The following is a 6,000-nucleotide window of genomic DNA, read 5'->3' on the forward strand; positions in this document are numbered from 1 at the left end:
TGCTATGTCGCTGTATTTGGGGAGACATAAGGGCTCAAACAAAAGAACATGAGAAGCTATACGTGTTTTACCTGTCCAGAGGCAGCCACCCAAGCATGGTAGTAAAGGGCTAAGAGGACTCAAGGAAAGAGAACAGGAAGGTTCAAAAGGAGGGGTCATGATGTCCTTTGCAATGGAGGAGGGGAGTTTGTGTCCGGGCAAAGCACTGAGGGGAGGGGGGTAGGACAGGTTGATCAGGCTAGGGGTTAACTGGACCCAAGATCCTGTGTGTTTCTAGAAACAGGCCTTGAGGGAATCTCTCTGGCCTCACATATGGAATGGGGATAACAGAGATTGAAGACCGTGGAGGCCTAAATCAGCTTAATTACACACTGTGGTGTAAGGATGGGAAGGCCCCCAGATGCTTGAAATTCTTTCCACAGAAAACAAAACATTTACTTTACAGAGATAAAAGGCTTGAAATGTAAATGCATGAGTGAAACTCATTCACACTTGGGTGTAATCAGTCAGTCAAGAAATCAATAAACAGAGGAGTATCAGATTCCCTGGGGGTCGGGGGGCAGAGAGCAAGGGTCGAGGCTGGGTGGAAAGGTAGGATAAGTGCCAAGGAAAGAGACCTAGGAGACTAGGAAAGCCAACTTCACCTACTTGGCACATTTCACTTGTGATTCATGAGATGTGTCTTCTCCACCGGCTTGTGAACTCCTTGAGCCAATGACTCTGTAGCACCTAGCACTGAGCCTGGTGCAAATGGTAAGCACTAAATCATTCTGTGCGCGTGTTGAATTTTCGTTCCAAACTGGTGGACAGCAACAGTATGCAAATGGACTTTTGCTTTTCCTGCCCATCCAAAGAGACAGATTACTGGAACCCTTACTCTCCTGGGGTTCTGGAGTGTCAGAGCTGCCGTCTCAGGCCCATCTGTGCCCATACGACCAAGAAACAAGGGTCTTACTCAGCTGGGAGATGGCAAACAAGGGAAAATGATTTTAAAGATGCCTGCTCAAAATTCCCCTAATATGAAAACTATGAGGCGAGGACATTTTGGTTGCTTCTGCTTATAATATACATCAGGATCTTGCAATGCTTTCCGTTCATTATCCTCAGTGTGGACTTTTTGATTTTTTTTAGTATCAGTTTTCCTCGTATAGATAGAGTGAAGAGGCTAGCATGTGGTGCTAGCATGGTGCCTGGCAAATAGCAAGTGTTCAATAAATTTTTGTTGAATGAACAAATGAATGCATGAGTGATTGATTGGGGGTGATCCCCAAATTCCAAGCAATTTAGTAAAAAATGAGGAAAGTTCACATCAAGTAGGTAGAGACTAAACTGCATAAAACTTTGTGAAAAGTTGAGGAAAATCCAGATTTACCAGACAAACACTTGAATGTTATTAGCTTAATTGGATTTTATGTGATACAGTAAATGGAACTGGAATATAGTGACTGGAGTATAGGAACAAACCAAGTCAATTTTGTTCTCTTTGGGTTAAGCTAGGTTGAACAAAATGGGAAATTTCTGTTGCCCTTGCAAGACTGGGACCTAGTAATTTTTCTAAGCTATTTGGAAAATTCTGACTTTGTTTGTTTTTGTTTTGCTTCGCTTTACAAATAGCCTCCTGGCCCTCTAGCAATACCTCCATCTCAGATATCACTCCCCTATCAAGCTATAAAACAATTAATAGAAGCTCAAAATATTTGGGCAACATTTGCTATTTTAAACAAATCCTGGTTTTGGTCTGAACATAGTTAAGAACTTTTCAGGCCCAGCAAGCCCCGCTTCAGGTCTCCATTACTGGAAAAAGCCATTATGTGGAACCACTGCAATTCAGCCAAGAACGTAGTAGTATTAGCACATTTCAGAAAGCTTGGCTGATTCTCTCTTGTAGGTTGTTCTTATCTAGTATCAGGTCACCTGAAATCATTAAAACCTCTTGTAGCAGTTTTCCAATCCATGACTAAATTTCCACTTTGAGGACCTCTGACTTTTTAGGCAATCTCTCACTAGAATGAGTCTACGATTCATGCTAAATCACAAGGATGATCAGATGAAATTGTTAACAGAATGCTATGTTTCTGGTGGATAATAACTCACTGGACATAAAAATTAAGATAATATGCTTTATTTTAGATGATTGTTGATGTTGATTCCAGCCATTACCTCCAATCAAGTCAGGCTATAATTCTGTGGCATTAATGAAGACAGACTTAATGAGCAGCTCTCCTTTCACAGCGTAGGTCTCGCTGGTGTACACAAAACCAAAGTCCCCTAAACAGGAAACTTCCATTCCACACCAGCAGGCCTAACTCGATCTGTGGATTACACTTCCAGAGCTCAGCAAGCAACAAATTAATCATGGTTTCCCCCAACTGAGGCATTTTTTCCCTTCCAATCTGAATTTCAGAACTTGTCTTGATTAATGCTGATGTGCTGAACACTGTTGCCATTAAGTCATATATCTTGCAAAGAGCCATTTGGAGTAATAATTCATATATCTCCTGGAGCAAAGTTTTTCAAAAGTCTCAATGCAATATTCTGTTGGATCAATCTCCTATGATATCTTGATGCTTCTTTCCAACAGTGGCTTTCATTCTAATTGTTCTTAAGATTTTTATCTATCATGTCAACTTAATAGAAACAATGTTCCTGCTTCAAAACTACATATGAATAACAGGTATAGATAAAGTTGTCCTACATGCTGATTATTAGTCCCTGAGAGCAGTATTTTGTAAAACTTACCTCACTACCCCAAAGCAACTTTTACTCTTATCCTTTTATATTTAATGAAAAAAAATCTAAAGAATATGTGCTAGTATCTGTGTGCTAAGCTTTTAAGCTAATTATTATTTATCCACTTAAAACGGATAAATTTTCCATTTAGGAAAATCATTCAAGATTCAAACTCTCCCCACTCTTTTTTTAAGCTAGGTCATGACATCTCTGCAGAAGACAAATCCTGTATTAGCAATGAGTTATTGTTGTTCTGTTAAGTCAGGTCTGACTCTTGTGATTAGAAGTGAGTTACTGTTATCCTCAAGGAGGCAGAAAGTTGATGATGTTACTCAGTAAAGAGTAACAGTAAACTAATTTTTAATGAAACCACCATGAGTTTAATCAACTGTTAAGTGATTCCTTGATTTTTAAATTATACAAAAGTCACTTGTTGTATTTTCTACTCTGAGCACCTACCCCAACGTCTGGCCTGCAGTTGGTGTTCAATGTCAACTGAATGGAACTCAGGATTCTTTACCGAGGCTGGTGAGAAAGCGTTCTTCAATTTGTCCACTAGGTGGCATACAGGGACCATGCTTCCCACATGGAACTATCACAGACCCTCCCATTCATGGTGTAAATAAAGAGCTGCATTATTAATTTATACCATAGCATCCACCATAAACCACCTAATATTTGTTTAACCAGCTGTTTCCTGTAATCCTCCTTAAACACTATTGATTAAAATCCTAAGAACATTCAAGTTTCCATCCCTTTCCATTTTACCCCAACAACATATTGTTGCTTTTACTTAACACTAAATATATTTAAATATCATAGGCTAAGTACTATGGTTACTGATAATGAATACAGGAGGTTGGAAAATTAACTAGAGGCAACAGAAGATGACAATGCAAAAGTGTTTTCAAATTTGCTCTGCATTTCGCTGGAATTTTAACTGGCTGTGAATACCATTATTTTTAAAATGTAATCCGGAAAATAAAACATACATGGGGCAGAAGGAAATGAAAAGAAAAGCAGTATTAGGGTGTTCCAAAAAAAGGGAGTTATTTCCTGAATATGCCTCTTGTTCATCTTTACAAAGACCGAGGGCTGTGCTACCTTAAGAGTCAAAGACTTCTTCAACTACTCAGAAAATACCAACATTCCACACCCAAGATGCTAAAAGGCAGGACTGTTTAGTAGACCATCTATTCATAAAGCATCTTCATTCGCCGAATGTATTTATCCTGGATGTGTTACCGGCTCCCAAAGGAAGGAAAAGGAAGTGAAACCACTAGGGATATAATGAATTTATTCTTCTCTGTGAAAGTATCTTCAGTTCTTCTAAATTACAGTGTCAGTCATTCCTCTGAGATTCAGGGTCTAGCTGACAATAAATGGCTCACTTTATAAGAACACCATGTTCTCTTCTTGCTTGTTTCTGATAGAAAGCCCAGGCCCACTGAACACTCCCCTTTGGAATACTGGCCTCTGGGTACTTTCTCTTTGGAGACCAGTGGTCTGGAGGTTGTTGGTTTTCTCTTGCTCATTAAGCTATGTTTAAACAAAATTAGTTCTTATCTAGTTTTTCCATTTTTAATCTGTTACCAGTTTTGTGAAGAGATTACCAAAACATATAGCCATTCTCTTAGTTTAAAAATTAAATTATCAAGAACAGATAGCCTCAAAGTGACTGAAGACTAAGGTTTGAATAAATGCCCAACCTCCTTTGGCATACTTTCTATTTTATTGAATGAAAGAAAAACTTCTTTATTCATAAAAATAATGGAACTGAACTTAAGACACATCAAACTAAAAGTTATCCAAAGAGAACGACTATGATGTATTTTTGGTAAAACAGTATTCCCATTTTATGATTCCATTAAAATATTGAAGTCGCTGAAGTGTGTATAAAATGACTGCAAATTTAGTATACTGAAATAATAAAATAGAAATGGTTACCAGAAACTACATTTGTAATGAATAAATATTACATTTCATGTAGAAATTAATTCTCAGGCTTTATTTCTTAAGAACCGTTAGCTTCCAAGAAGCCAGCCAGTATGTTTGATTTTATGACATCACACTGGAACGTGTACAGGAACGCTTTCCATCCTAAAAACTCCCAAAGTACTGGCTGCTTTGTGTATTTTTCCAGGGATAAATGAAAATAAAATAACTTATTTTCAAAATAATAAACCATCTTATTTGGAACACAACAGTCATAGTCAATGGAAGAAAACAACTTCATTTCAACCCCAGAGAGTTCAGATTTACTTAGGATGGTAAACAGTCTCACACAAATCATTCATTTAAGCAACTTTTAAAAGTAACCTTACCAACCATGACTTAAAAGGAATTTTTTCAGTGTATTAAAATTGTCCACCAACATCATTCTATATACAAAAAGCATCAGAGTTCTGTGATCTTAATTTCACAATTAAGTTGAGAACCCTGGACCAAAATCAGTAACATCTCAAAGACTGTCACTCTTACAGGTATTACCTATGTGATTACAATAACTTTCTTTTTCACATAAACTTACATAGTCTCTAAAAGAACACTCAAATCTGGAATGGACATTGCCATTCCTCAGCATTCCCTTCAGCCTATACTATCCGTTTTTCCAGGTGTTATAAAAATGTTTGTTGAAATACAGATGGAAAAACTGCCACTTGGAAACCATGCATCCACCAGATTTATAGTAGCATTAGCAAAATCTGGGATATTGGACTTCCTCCTTGCCCCAGTCTAGACTGAGCTTGTTTATTGCTGAACAGTATTTTATCTGACAATATGAATCCTTTTTTTTTTTTAAAAAGTTGAGATGCCATGTCAAACTCAAAATTAAGAAAAGTTATTTTAATGTATACATATATTATGATATGTATTGCTCTCTGAAATCTTAAAGGAATCAAGGCTTAACCCAAAGAGGAAAAAAAAAAAAGGGATTTTTACCTTGTCCTAAAATCCAGAAGTTCAGATGCTCTCAAGTCCTGCTCAAGTTGGAGCCTGGAGATCAAGTGAAGCCAGCGCTCTTTCCCCTCACCTTAAGTTTGTCTCTGGGCAAGTGTGTGTGCGTGTGTGAGTGTGTGTGTGTGTGTGCGTGTGCCGCGCAGAATGTCTCTTTGTGGCGCTGGATGGCAGAGGTCCTGCTCCTGGGAAGAAGGAGGCACTTTCTCACCAAGAGCAGAAGAAAAGCAAAGCAGCGTCACCAGGAAAGTTCTCCTCCCAGATCCCCTAATTACAGCCTAACGTGCGCTTCATGCAAACTTCAGGGAGGAA

The 6,000-nt window shown here is 38.2% G+C and overlaps 1 protein-coding gene across 1 annotated transcript in view; it reads right to left on the reverse strand.

The window, feature by feature from the left end:
* Positions 1-5,753, reverse strand: part of HAPLN1 (hyaluronan and proteoglycan link protein 1) — a 75,654-nt gene extending 69,901 nt beyond the window's left edge. Inside the window, exon 1 of the mRNA XM_068980967.1 lies at positions 5,674-5,753. The gene's annotated coding sequence lies outside the window, so the exon portion shown is untranslated. The remainder of the gene's footprint in view (positions 1-5,673) is intronic.
* Between the last annotated feature and the right edge of the window lie 247 nt (positions 5,754-6,000).

This window comes from Capricornis sumatraensis, chromosome 9, assembly GCF_032405125.1.
Source record: "Capricornis sumatraensis isolate serow.1 chromosome 9, serow.2, whole genome shotgun sequence".
Classification (NCBI taxonomy): Eukaryota; Metazoa; Chordata; class Mammalia; order Artiodactyla; family Bovidae; genus Capricornis; species Capricornis sumatraensis.